This window comes from Bos indicus x Bos taurus, chromosome 22 (genome assembly GCF_003369695.1).
Source record: "Bos indicus x Bos taurus breed Angus x Brahman F1 hybrid chromosome 22, Bos_hybrid_MaternalHap_v2.0, whole genome shotgun sequence".
Classification (NCBI taxonomy): Eukaryota; Metazoa; Chordata; class Mammalia; order Artiodactyla; family Bovidae; genus Bos; species Bos indicus x Bos taurus.
In genome coordinates, this window is record NC_040097.1 from 41,828,972 (window position 1) to 41,843,290 (window position 14,319).

At 41.4% G+C, this 14,319-nt stretch overlaps 1 protein-coding gene across 9 annotated transcripts in view; it reads left to right on the forward strand.

Annotated features, from left to right (window-relative positions):
• Nucleotides 1-14,319, forward strand: part of GRM7 (glutamate metabotropic receptor 7) — a 935,325-nt gene that overhangs the window by 569,887 nt on the left and 351,119 nt on the right. The window lies entirely within an intron of this gene.

Genomic DNA, 14,319 nt, shown 5'->3' on the forward strand with positions numbered 1-14,319 from the left:
TCAGTTGCTTCATTTGCTATTATTTTCTCCCATTCTGAAGGCTGTCTTTTCACCTTGATTATAGTTTCCTTTGTTGTGCAGAAGCTTTTAAGTTTAATTAGGTCCCATTTGTTTATTTTTGCTTTTATTTCCAATATTCTGGGAGGTGGGTCATAGAGGATCCTGCGGTGATGTATGTCGGAGAGTGTTTTGCCTATGTTCTCCTCTAGGAGTTTTATAGTTTCTGGTCTTACGTTTAGATCTTTAATCCATTCTGAGTTTATTTTTGTGTATGGTGTTAGGAAGTGCTCTAGTTTCATTCTTTTACAAGTGGTTGACCGGTTTTCCCAGCACCACTTGTTAAAGAAATTGTCTTTAATCCATTGTATATTCTTGCCTCCTTTATCAAAGATAAGGTGTCCATATGTGCGTGGATTTATCTCTGGGCTTTCTATTTTGTTCCATTGATCTATATTTCTGTCTTTGTGCCAGTACCATACTGTCTTGATGACTGTGGCTTTGTAGTAGAGCCTGAAGTCAGGCAGGTTGCTTCCTCCAGTTCCATTCTTCTTTCTCAAGATTGCTTTGGCTATTCGAGGTTTTTTGTATTTCCATACAAATTGTGAAATTATTTGTTCTAGCTCTGTGAAGAATACCATTGGTAGCTTGATAGGAATTGCATTGAATCTATAAATTGCTTTGGGTAGTATACTCATTTTCACTATATTGATTCTTCCAATCCATGAACATGGTATATTTCTCCATCTATTAGTATCCTCTTTGATTTCTTTCACCAGTGTTTTATAGTTTTCTATATATAGGTCTTTAGTTTCTTTAGGTAGATATATCCCTAAGTATTTTATTCTTTCCGTTGCAATGGTGAATGGAATTGTTTCCTTAATTTCTCTTTCTGTTTTCTCATTATTAGTGTATAGGAATGCAAGGGATTTCTGTGTGTTGATTTTATATCCTGCAACTTTACTATAATCATTGATTAGTTCTAGTAGTTTTCTGGTGGAGTCTTTAGGGTTTTCTATGTAGAGGATCATGTCATCTGCAAACAGTGAGAGTTTTACTTCTTCTTTTCCAGTTTGGATTCCTTTTATTTCTTTTTCTGCTCTGATTGCTGTGGCCAAAACTTCCAAAACTATGTTGAATAGTAATGGTGAAAGTGGGCACCCTTGTCTTGTTCCTGACTTTAGAGGAAATGCTTTCAATTTTTCACCATTAAGGATAATGTTTGCTATGGGTTTGTCATATATAGCTTTTATTATGTTGAGGTATGTTCCTTCTATTCCTGCTTTCTGGAGAGTTTTTATCATAAATGGGTGTTGAATTTTGTCAAAGGCTTTCTCTGCATCTATTGAGATAATCATATGGTTTTTATTTTTCAATTTGTTGAGATAATGTTTCTAATTTCAGTGGAGTTTGTATATTGCTGAAGTTTCAGCCAATGTGTGTTAGAGAGAGATGCTTTTCTTGGTGGTGGAAAGCTCAGTGTCTACCAAACCACACCCATCCTACTGATGATAAAAGAGACTCAGGTAGACACCATCAGAGGTGGTAATGATGGGGGAACAGATACTGTAAGCTGAAGAGCTCAGGCCACCTGAAGATATAGATGTTCTTCACCACTTGCTGACAGCTGCCACTGTAGGAATGGGATCTGTGTTCCCAGACTGTCTGTCTTTTCAAGGAAAGCTAGAAATCTGGACTTAAAAATAACTCTCCCGATTCTCTAGTTGGCTTTAAAAATACTCTGAGGCAAAATAGAAAGGACATGTCTACAAGTTAAATATATTCCACAAGCCCTCAGTGTATCATATTTGGGAAACAAATGATGTCATTCAGATGAGAGAGAAGTTGGAAGGAATGATAGATGGGATTTTTGACTTGTTATGGTTGTATTCTGACGACAAAGGCCCATATAGTCAAGGCTATGATCTTTCTAGTGTTCACATATGACCATATATGACCATATGAGAGCTGGACCATAAAGAAGGCAGAACACCAAAGAATCAATACCTTCAAACTGTGGTTGTGGAGAAGACTCCTGAGAGTCCCTTGGACAGCAAGGAGATCAAACCAGTCAATCTTAAGGGAAATCAACCCTGAATACTTGCTGGAAGGACTGATACTGAAGTTGAAGCTTCAGTATTTTGATCATCTGATGTGAACAGCTGACTCATTGGAAAAGTCCCTGATGCTGGGAAAGATTGAGGAAAGAAGGAGAAGAGGGAGTCAGAGGATGAGATGACTGGATGGCATCACTGATGCAAAAGACATGAACTTGGCCAAACTCTGGGAGATGGTGAGGGACAGGGAGGCCTTCCGTGCTGCAGTCCACGGGTTTGTGAAGAGTCAGACATGACTGGGTAAGTGAAAAGCAACAAATGGTTGTATTCATTTCCTGGGGTTGCCAAAACAAGTGACCACAAACTTGTTGGTTAAAATAAGAGAAATTAATTCTATTACAGTTCTGGAGGCTAAATGTCCAAAATTAAGGTGTTGACAGGGTCAAATCCTCCTCTGAAGGCTCTGGAAGACTATCTTTTCTTGCCTTTCCAGCTTCTGGTGGCTCCAAGCATCACTTGACTTGTGGCCACATCACTTGAGTCTCTGCATCACTTCAGTCTCTGCATCACTTCGGTCTCTGTCTCCATCCCCACACAGTCTTCTCCATGGCCCTTCTCTCTGTGGGTGTCTGCTCTGTGTGTCTCTGTTGAGGATACTTGTCATGGGTTTCAGGGCCAACACAGATAATCCAGGATGACCTCAACTCGAGAGTCTTAACTCCATTTGTAGTATAACTTCTTGTTAGGTAGACACTATCCAAATGCTTTCCCTATAAGGTCATACTCACAAGTTCAGGAGGTTAAGAAGTGGGCATATCTTTTGGGGTCCACAGTTTAACATACTACAGTGAATTATGTAACCCCTGGTGGCTCAGAGGTAAAGAATCCACCTGCCAAAGCAAGAGATAAAGGAGAAGCAGGTTTGATCCCTGGGTTGGGAAGATCCCCTGGAGAAGGGAATGGCTACCCACTCCAGTGTTCTTGTCTGGAGAATCCCATGGACAGAGGAGCCTGGCGGGCTACAATCCACAGGGTTGCAAAGAGTAGGACAGTGCTGAGAGATAGCACACCTATGCACAATGCACAGTGGGTTATAGAAATACAAGAAGGTATAAAACAAATACTTGTTTTCAGAATATATCATTCTGATTGATCCTCTCAGAAGGAGAGAATGTGAGTTCCCTGCTGTTTTTCTTTGTCAATGTCTCCATCATCCCTTCCCACCCTCCATCCTCTACTTCCTGTCCTTGCTTCTACTTGCTCACTTTTCTTTGTCTCCTCCCTCTCCTCTCTCTCTTTCTGTCTCTATCTGTCTTTTCTCCTCTTCTTTTTATTTGCCAATTCATTCTTGTCTTAGTGTTGTGTCCCTATGATGTGCTAGGAAAGGTGTTTCTGAATCATGACCATGCCCTTCCTGTGTCAGAGGCAGACCAAGAAGAGCTAAGCACCTCTTGTTTACAGGTTCCTGCATAGGAAGCTTTGGGTCCTCCCTGCCAAGTAGACTAAACATGAATATTCTACCCTGCAGTTCATGAGCTGTGTGGATAAGCCAGTGATCAAGGCTACTGGTCAGTTTCTGATGCCTCATGAAGCTCCATTAGTACCTGACAAGCTCAGCTTCACCCTGGCTGAGCTGGCAGCTGTGTCCTCTGACCCCCTCTTGACACTCTGATAGTTTTCCTTTCATCTACACATTTGTGAGAGCTTTCTTCCTTCTCAGCTGGAAAGGTCACCTCCCAAACATACTGCCTGGGATGAATTATGTGTCTATTGATTTGCACATTCTTGTCTTGACTGCAAATTTCAGGAGTTTAAGGGCAGCACCCCTGTTAAAAGAACAAAGAATCAGATAAAGGTAGTTTTGTAATACTAGCTAAAACCTTGCTCATTATGTCTATGCTGATCTTAGTTTACTTCCAGGATTATAGGAATATTGTTCACCACGTACCCAATGGGATATTTGCTTTGGCATCACCTGCAGATTTAATTTCTGAAATTAAAATTGTCTGTCTAACAAAAGAAGAATTTAATATAAAACATTTCATCAACTCCACATAAAAGATGACCTTTCTTCCTGAATATAATTTTTACTGTGTTTTCTGTGAACTGAAATCATAGTCTTTTAAAATTCTGGTAATTTAACTAATAATAAAGGGATATCTGTACAGATCACTTTTCTTCTGAGCTTTCAGAAAATGAGAAGAAAATATCAGTTGACTGTTATTCACACAGATACACATCAATATGCATATATTATTAGATTATAATTATTCTAATTTCTGCTTCAATTCCTGAATCTCTGTTGCTCCTTGGTGACTATGGTGACTACACTTAAGTAGTCTGTTCTTTAAAAAAATAGGAATATAATATAAAAAGTGTATATAAGTTCCACAGAATCATTTTCAAAAATGGGAAAGGAGTAGGCCAAGGCTTGTCACCCTGCTTATTTAACTTATATGCAGAGTACATCATGCAGAACGCCAGGCTGGATGAAGCACAAGCTGGAATCAAGATTGCAGGGAGAAATATCAATAACTTTACGTATGCAGATGACACCTCCCTTATGGCAGAAAGCAAAGAAGAACTAAAGAGCCTGTTGATGAAAGTGAAAGAGTAGAGTGAAAAAGCTGGCTTAAAACTCATTACTCAAAAAACTAAGATTGTGGCATCCAGCCCCATCACTTAATGGCAAATAGATGGGGGAACAATGGAAACAGTGACAGACTTTATTTTCTTGGACTCCAAAATCACTGCAGATGGTGACTGCAGCCATGAAATTAAAAGACGCTTCCTCCTTGGAACAAAAGCTATGACCAACCTAGACAGCTTATTTAGCTGAGACATTACTTTACCAACAAAGGTCCGTCTAGTCAAAGCTATGGTTTTTCCAGTAATCATGTATGGATGTGAGAGTTGGACTGTAAAGAAAGCTGAGCACAGAATTGATGTTTTTAGACTGTGGTGTTGGAGAAGACTCTTGAGAGTCCCTTGGACTGCAAGGAGATCCAACTAGTCTATCCTAAAGGACATCAGTCCTGAACGTTCATTGGCAGGACTGATGCTATAGCTGAATCTCCAATACTTTGGCCATCTGATATGAAGAACCGACTCATTGGAAAAGACCCTGATGCTGGGGAAGATTGAAGGCGGGAGGAGAAGGGGATGACAGAGGATGAGATGGTTGAATGGCATCACTGACATGATGGGCATGAGTTTGAGTAGGCTCCAGGAGTTGTTGATGGACAGCAACGCTACAGTCCATGGCATTGCAAATAGTCAGACATGACTGAGTGAGTGAACTGAGTCATTTTGCACTACAGCAGAAATTAGCACAGCATCATAAATCAATTATACTTCCACAATGGCAAAAAGGATAAAAATAAACAAATAAAAATATAAGTTAAATTGCGAGACTGTAGTAATTGTAATGAAGTGTGAAAGTGGTTAGTCGCTCAGTTGTGTCTGACTCTTTGTGACCCCATGGACTGTAGCCTGTCAGGCTCCTCTGTCCATGGAATTCTGCAGTGAATTTAGTGATCTGTGATGAACTTGAGGGGGTAAAAATAAAATAAAGACCAAATCTGACCTTCATTGAGCCTGACCTCTGTGTTATCAGCTCTCCAGTTGTTGTTGTTATTGTTTAGTTGCTGAATCAGTCAGACTCTTGCTACCCCATGGACTGTAGACTGCCAGTCTTCTGTCCATGGGCTTCTCCAGTCAAGAGTATTGGAGTGGGTTGCCATTTCCTCCTCCAGGGGATCTTCCTGACCCAGGGATCAAACTTGCATCTCCTATTTTGGCAGGCCAATGTTTCCCCACTGTGCCACCTGGGAAGCCCAACTATCTCCCACAGTTTGCTCATATTCTTGACCATTGAGTTGGTGATGCTGTCTAACCATCTCAACCACTGCTGCCTCTTTCTTTGTGTTCAGTCTTTCCCAGCATCAGGGTGATTGTGAGACCTACCCAATTATATAAATAGTGATTCATATAATTCATGATTCATATAATTCATTCATATAATGAATAGTGATTCACTGCTCTACATGAGAAGAAACACCAGGGTCTGGAATTAGCCAGACTTGGACCCCAAATTCCTCTCTGAGCCTTAGTTTCTATCTCTAAAGTATAAATAACCTAAATTTAGTACCTAGTTTCTAGGATTTATGTGACACTTAATAAAAAAAATATATATATATATATATATAATACTTATTATTTTTCTAATTATAATTATTGGTACAACTTCCTATATAAACAAATATAAATCTGTGTGACATCAGGATTTTTAACAAGTACTTGGGAGACTTATTCATATATTTATTCATTAGATAAACATTTATGCCTTGGTTTATTAGAATTTAGTAGCAATACTAGATAGCATATACATGGAAGATGGTCCATTTATATGTGTTGATTTTGAGGCCAGCTGTCCTGGGTGTTGTGTAATGTGAGAGTGACTTTGATATTCCTATTGTTGTTGTTCAGCCACCAAGTTGTGTCTGACTCTTTGCAACCCCATGGACTGCAACACGCCAGGCTTTCCTGTCCCTCACCATCTCCTGGAGTTTTCCCAAGTTCATATCCATTGAATCTGTGATGCCATCCAACCATCTCAACCTCTGTTACCCTCTTCTTCTTCTGTCTTCAGTCTTTCCCAGCATCAGGGTCTTTTTCAATGAGTCAAGTTTTCTTTGCACCAGGTGGCCAAAGTATTGGAGCTTCAGCATCAGTCCTTCCAAAGAGTATTCATGGTTGATTTCTTTTATATGGACTGGTTGGATCTCCTTGCTGTCCAGAGGACTCTCAAGAGTCTTCTCCAGCACCACAGCTCAAAAGCATGAATTCTTCAATGTTCTGCCTTCTTTATGATCCAGCTCTCACATCTGTACATGACTCCTGGAGAGACCAGAGCCTTGACTATATGGACCTTTTGTCAGCAAAGTGATGTATTTGCTGTTTAAAATACTTCTTTCCTGCCAAGAATCAATGATCTTCTAATTTCATGGCTACAGTCACCATCTGCAGTGATTTTAGAGCCCAAGAAGAGGAAATATGTCCCTACTTCCATCTTTTCCCCTACTACTTGCCTTGAAGTGATGGGACAAAATGCCATGATTTTCGTTTTTGTTTGTGTGTGTATTTTTTAATATTGCATTTTAAGCTGGCTTTTTTACTCTCCTCCTTCACCCTCATCAAGAGACTCATTATTTCCTCTTCACTTTCTGCCATTAGAGTGATATCATACGCATGTCTGAGGTTGTTGTTATTTCTCCTGGTGATCTTGATTCCAGCTTGTAATTCATCCAGTCCAGCATTTCGCAGGATGTGCTGTGTATAAATTAAATAAACAGGGTAACAATAAACAAGCTTGTTGTACTTCTTTTTCAGTCCTGAACCAGTCAGTTTTTCCATACAAGATTCTAATTGTTGCTTCTTGACCTGCATACAGGTTTCTCAATAGACGGGTAATATGATCTGGTATTCACATTTCTCTAAGAATTTTCTCCAGTTTATTATGATCCACACAGTCAAAGGGTTTAGCATAGTCAATGAAACAGAGGTAGATATTTTTCTGGAATTCAGTGAATGTTGGCAATTTGATCTCAGGTTCCTCTGCCTTTTCTAAACCCAGCTTAAACATCTGGAAATTCTCAGTCCATGTAATGCTGAAGCCTAGCTTGCTGAATTTTGAGCATAACCTTACTAGCATTGGGGATGAGTGAAATTGTCTGGTGGTTTGAACATTCTTTAATATTTCCCTTCTTGGAAATTGGGATGGGGATTGACCTTATCCAGTCCAGTGGTCACTTCTGGGTTTTCCAAATATGCTGACATATTCAGTGAAACACTTTAATAGTATCATAACTTAGGGTCCCATCACCTCTACTAGCTTTATTGGCAGCACTGCTTTCTAAGGCCTACTTGACTTCACACTCCAGAATGTATCTGGCTTTAAGTGAAAGACTACATCGTCATGGTTATCCAGATCATTAAGATCTTTTTTTATACAGTTCTTCTGTGTATTCTTTTCATCTCTTCTTGATCTCTTCTGCTTCATTTAGGTCTTTACTATTTCTGTCCTTTATTGTGCCCGTCATTGGATAAAATGTTCCTTTGATATTTCCAATTTTCTTGAAGAGATCTCTAGTCGTACTCTTTCTGTTCTTTTCCTCTATTTCTTTGCATTGTTCATTGAAGAAGGCCTTCTTGTCTTTCGTTGCTGTTCTCTGGAACTCTGCATTTAGTTGGGTGTACCTTCCCCTTTCATCTTTTCTTTGTGCTTCTCTTCTTTCCTCAGCTATTTGTAAACCCTCCCCAGACAACCACTTTGTCTTCTTCCTTTTCTTTTTCTTTGGGATGGTTTTGTTTGCTGCTCCCTGCACAGTATTATGGACCTCTGTCTATATTTCTTCAGGCACTCTGTTTACTAGATCTAACCCCTTGAATCTATTTGTCACCTCCACTGTATATTCATAGGGAATTTGATTTAAGTCGTACTTGACTGGTTTAGTGGTCTTCCCCAGTTTCTTTAGTTTAAGCCTGAATCTTGCTGAGGCTGATGATCTGAGCCACAGTCAACCCCAGGTCTTATTTTTACTGACTGTATTGCTACATCATCAGCAACAAAGAATGTAGTCAATCAGATTTCGGTATTGACCATTTAGTGATATCCATGTGTAAAGTTGTCTCTTGTGTTGTTGGGAGAGAATGTTTGCAATGACCAGGGCATTCTCTTGGCAGAAATCTGTTAGCCTTTACCCTGCTTCATCTTGTACTCCAGGACCAAACTTGCCTGTTACCCCAGGTATCTTAACTTCCTGCCTCTGCATTCCAATCTCCTATTATGAATAGAATATAGTTTTTTGATGCTAGTTCTAGGAAGTCTTCTAGGTATTCATAGAACTCATCACCTTCAGCTTCTTTGGCATTGGTGGTTGGGCCATAGACTTGGATTACTGTGGTATTGAATGGTTTGCCTTGGAAATGAACTGAGATCATTCTGTCGTTTTTAAGGTTGCACCCAAGTACTGCATTTCAGACACTTTTTTTGATTATGAGGGCTACTCCATTCCTTCTATGGGATTCTTGCCCACAGTAGTAGACATAATGAATTAAATTCACTATTTTCCATCCATTTTAGTTCACTGATTCCTAAGGTGTCAATTATTTACTTTCTCCATCTCCTGCTTGACCACACCCAATTTACCTTGATTCATGGACCTAGAATTCCAGGTTCCTATGCAATATTGTTTTTACAGCATCGGATTTTACTTTCATGACCAGACACATCCACAATTGAACATTGCTTCCGCTTTAGCCCAGCCACTTCATTTTGGGGCTATTGGTAACTCTCCTCCACTCTTTTCAGTAGCTTATTGGACACCTTCCAATCTAGGGGGCTCATCTTTCAGTGTTAGATCTTTTTACCTTTTTATACAGTTCATTGAGTTCTCATGTTTAAGATACTGGAGTGGTTTGCCATTCCCTCCTCCAGTGAATCATGTTTTGTCAGAACTCTCCACTATGACCCGTCTGTCTTGGGTGGCCCTACACAGCATGACTCATAACTTCATTGAGTTACACAAGCCCTTTGCCACGACAAGGCAGTGATCCATGAAGGGGATATTCCTAAGGCATAGCTATTCCATGTGAATGAATGTCCTATCTCTGCTCTTATCTGCTCCCTGGTTTTCCTTTTTTTTTTCTACCTACGTATCTACTCTCTCCAGGAAGCCCTCTCTGACTCCCTAACACAGTTCTGTCTCTGTGCTCCCCAAACATCATGTACCCTTCTTTCATAGAAGCCATCATAGTTGTAATTTTATATTTATTTAAATGGTGCTTGTTAAGTCTATCTTCTCCATCAGACTGGCTCTTAATCTCATGAAGGGCCATGTATGTTTTAATCCCAAGGTCTGTGAGTACAGAGTAGAGTACCTGTCACAGGGTAGCTGCTCCATAAATGTTTAATGGATGAGTGTGTTTACTAAAGAACAGTCCGTATTTTACTGGAGCAGGCACAGTGCTGAGTGCTTGACACATAGTAGATTGTAAAGACCCACAGATCCGTAGCAGGTCTCCTATGGGTTAGCAGTTGCAGTCTCTAGAAAACCATCCAAAAGCCAGTTTATGCTAGGTTGGTACCTGGCTAGGGGCTCTGAGTTTTCCTTGAAGGCGATGGGCCTTCAGAAAAGGTAATTAACATGTGACCAAAATTGGGGTCTGGCTGCTTGCCACTCAAAAGCCAATAAAGAGGTGCAACTCGTGAAAAGAAAAGTTTGCTTTATTTCAGAGGCCAGCAACCAGGGCCAAGGGTAGATTTGTGTCCAAAGGTCAGCTCCTCCACTGACAATCAGTGGGCAAGAGCGTTTAAAGGGGACTTTCAGAGGTGCACAGGCAGAGGAGGGGCTACATGCAGAAACAGCACAGTCAGCTCTGACAGTCATCTGCAAGTTGATCATGCCATGGTCTGATAGTGTCATCTCAGCTGTTTTGAGTACAGTTAACCTTTAGTTCCAGGGTCAATGTGATCCCACTTTGTTGAGGCCAGTTCTCAGAATTGTGGCAGCGTATGTCATGGCTACACTCTGGTTATCATCTAATTAACTTCTTCCACATGGTGGGGGTTTCAGTATCTATAAGACAGCTCACAGGACATGGCTCAGAATATTATCTGTAACACTTAAGGAGGAACTAAAGGCTCTTGACTTTGTTTAATGCCTAAACTATTGTTATTTTGTCCTGCTTGACTCTTTTCCTTTCCTTCTGCATTTTCTCACTTCTCTGATTAAGCTTAATCTTTGGGTAAAGTTCTTCTACAGGCAAAAGCAGGCAGATGACATGCGGTGAGAAGAACCGTAGGGTCCTGCTCCATTTCAAAGGCACAAGGCTATTTCAGGTTAGCTTCTTAGAATCATTAAAACATTGAACCAGGATGAAAATTCCTGAGGTGGGGAGTCCAGGGCATTAACTGGAGACATGGGTGAGGAACACAGTCTTTGAGGCTGCAAAGGAGCTCCAGGCAACAATGGAGCAAAGGCAGTAGGAAAATTCACTCATAGGCCACCCAGCACCCTCCACCTCCCCCCAGCCATCTGCAGGCCACAGGAGGCAAAGCATGGCTCCTGCCATGCTGAGCAAGGTATGGTGCGAAGCAGAAGTCTCAACTGCAAAATGAAGACTCTGGCATCTGAACCAGGGCAAACATTCAAGGTTGAGAAGGTAACAACGCTGAGAGTTAACAAATTGGGCTGAACCCACTTGAATCCCAGCTGTGGAGACTCCAGAGTTTCTCTCGAGCCCTGCTTCTCACAATCTGGGCAACAAGAGCAACACCTGGAGCTTGTTAAAAACCCAGGATTGGAGAAGCCCTGCTTCTCAAAACCCGAGCTTCATGCACAGCACCTGGGGCTTGTTAAAATCACAGCCTCTCTGGTTTCACCCAGAGCCTCCGCATCTTATGAAATGCCCAGCAAAGTTGGTCACTCATTCCTGGGGGGGCATGAAAGCCAAATTCAGCCTACAGGTGAGTCCCTGCTGTGAGAAAGAAACTGAGAGTGAACTTGGTGTGTGAGGAAAGGATGGCAGTTGTGACGAGGGAAGCCTGCTACTTGTCCTTTTTCTGTTAGAGTGCAGGCTTTCTGGGAATCGTTGGTTCTAGAGGGAGGAACCTGCTGCTTTCTCACGCTCGCCAGCGTGTTCACTAGCTGCCTCTTGGTCCTTCCTGACCCAGCATGTCTTTGCATTTCCAGCAGATAACAGGCTGAAGAGAGAGGTGTTTTGAAGTGGTGGACTTTTTCAGTGATGAGGATCCTCTGAAGATGTTTTCTTCTGAGCTGGGGAATGTAGGTATGGATGCAATGTTTTGAGCCATTTTAGAAGCTGCTCTTCTGAGTCTGGTTTGAGGCTCAGACCTGTGGCATGTGGCCAGGGAGTTTATTTCTATGTGTGTTCTTTTGAGGCTGTGTCTTCCTTAAGGGTGTGTTGTTCAGGGCTCAGGGTGCTGTGCCTAGGCAGGAGCATTTCACTTTGTCTGTGGCTGCAGAAATAAACCACCTCAACTATCAGTGATTGAGAAGACGAGTCACCCCAGTTCTGCAGCCGGGGATGGTCTCGGCCGAGTGGTTCTGCTGCCGTCAGCAGCAGGGGTGCGAGGTTCCAGAGAGGCCTGGCTGAGAGGGTTGGGGTCTGGCTGGGCTCTTCTCTTTGCACATGGTTTCCTATCCCCCAGGCATTCCTGTTAGAGCCTGGTAGCTGGATTCCAAGCAGGAGACTCTCACAAGGAAGGGGCGCAGTGAGGAAAGGGTTTTCCAGACTATTTGCATCACACATGCCAATGGTGCCTGAACAAAAAAGCCACCTCCATAAGAGGGGATGTCACAGGGCATGGAGCTTAGGAAGTATGGTCTGTGGGGCCCCCAGGGCCACTGTTGCTCCCCTCTCTCAGATGGAGGGGCAAAGATGGAAAGAGAAATGAAAGTTTAGTCACCTGTGTGAGTGGATGTGTGTATTTACATGACCAAGGGTGTATGTGCAGTATTCCTGGAAACTTTTGGGGACTCACCTGTGTTTTCCACAGAGATTCCTTTTATGTAGGAATTGTCATTTTACTGAACAGTCATTTGGTCTCAGGGTTATGGGAGAACAGTGAGGCAGGAGGGGACTTCCAGCAGACTCACGAGTCTGTCAGTACCAAGATCAGGCTGAGATCAGACGCTATAGCTTGATTACATCAAATCAATGAAGTCAGGAGCATAGAAAGACTAGATACTGGGTCAAGGATTGTGTTCTGACAACACCCTAGAAAATAAGCAAGAGATGTAGACTATTCTTTTTATTTTCCCTAAAATATTATGCAGTCTCCTTTTTTCTTTGCTGTTTCTTTGTCTCATTTACTTATTTCAAGTTTTCCACTTATAGTAGGGTTACTGTGTATTAAGCCAGGAAGATAGTGTGGATAAAATTAAATCAATGTGCTCCTCTTGTGAAATTTAGTTGGGACCCCCCCCCCCTTTCCTTAGGGCTTTAAATAAGTTTAACTTTGAATGATTTAATTAATGTGAAAATAAATCCACCTTCTGTGGTTCTTGATCTTAAAACCAGTGAGTTTCCAAAGTCTTGCCATGGCTAGAAAATAGATGCTGTGAGGGAAACAGGTAGTGCGGTTTTCATTCTACAAGTAAATGAAAGGGAAATAAGACCACTCCAGCCTGTACTTGTTCATGTTTCCATGACTTACTGAGATTTGTGGAGTTGGGATTCAATGCCCGCTCTTCTGATTCTGAGTCCAATTTGATTCTTGAAGGACCATTGGATCATTTAAGGCTGAACCATACTAAAGAGGTAGCTAAAGATTTCCTAGGAACTTATACTCTCAAGTCTGTTCATCTAATGCTCTTCATAAACAGCTTTACACTCATGTTAGGGTCAGTTTACCTATGATCTCTACATAAACTTACTTTTTGAGTGGAAAGTCAGTTCCATAATGGATCTTTACTAAATGCAGGAAGGTTCTTAGAATGATAATCACAGGTCATAACTTACATGATTAGGGGTGCAGAATATGGCATAATGATTGACCTTAGGCATGGTGCTGTTTCTTCTCATATGACTATATTAAGTTGCTAAGTCACGTTTGACTCTTTGTGACTCCATGCACTATAGCCTGCCAGGCTCCTCTGTCCATGGGCTTCTCCAGGCAAGAATACTGGAGTGGGTTCCCATTCCCTCCTCCAGGAGATCTTAGCAACCCAGGGATTGAATCCCTAGTCTATTACAGGTAGATTCTTCACCATCTGAGCCACCAGGGAAAGCCCTATTTCTTCTAAGGCTCTGTTTTTTCCCTGGCATAATGGAAGTGGTAGCAGCTGGCACACAGGTTGTTAAGAAAGAACAACCTTTCATTTCTCAGTGAATGAAAGAAAGAACCTACGTCAAGCAGAGTCTGGTCCATAGTAAGTACGGGAATGATCACTTATTATCTCAGTGATGATAAAGATGCTTTGTCCCTGGTCTAGTTCCCAAGAGGCACAAGGGATGCTGTGGTCGTCATATTATCGCTAAGATCTGTAACTCAGATTTCACTGTGAAATGTCATTTGTCCGCCACGCATCTGCCTGACAGAATGAAGTAAAGATTTAGCCATGTGTGTTGGCATTAGAATTTTTTACCTTTTTCTTATTCTTTTTTTTTTTTTGATTGACACAAAAGAGCAAGCATCCAGTCCACTAAAACAAAGAAAAACTATTATTGGTATTTTTAT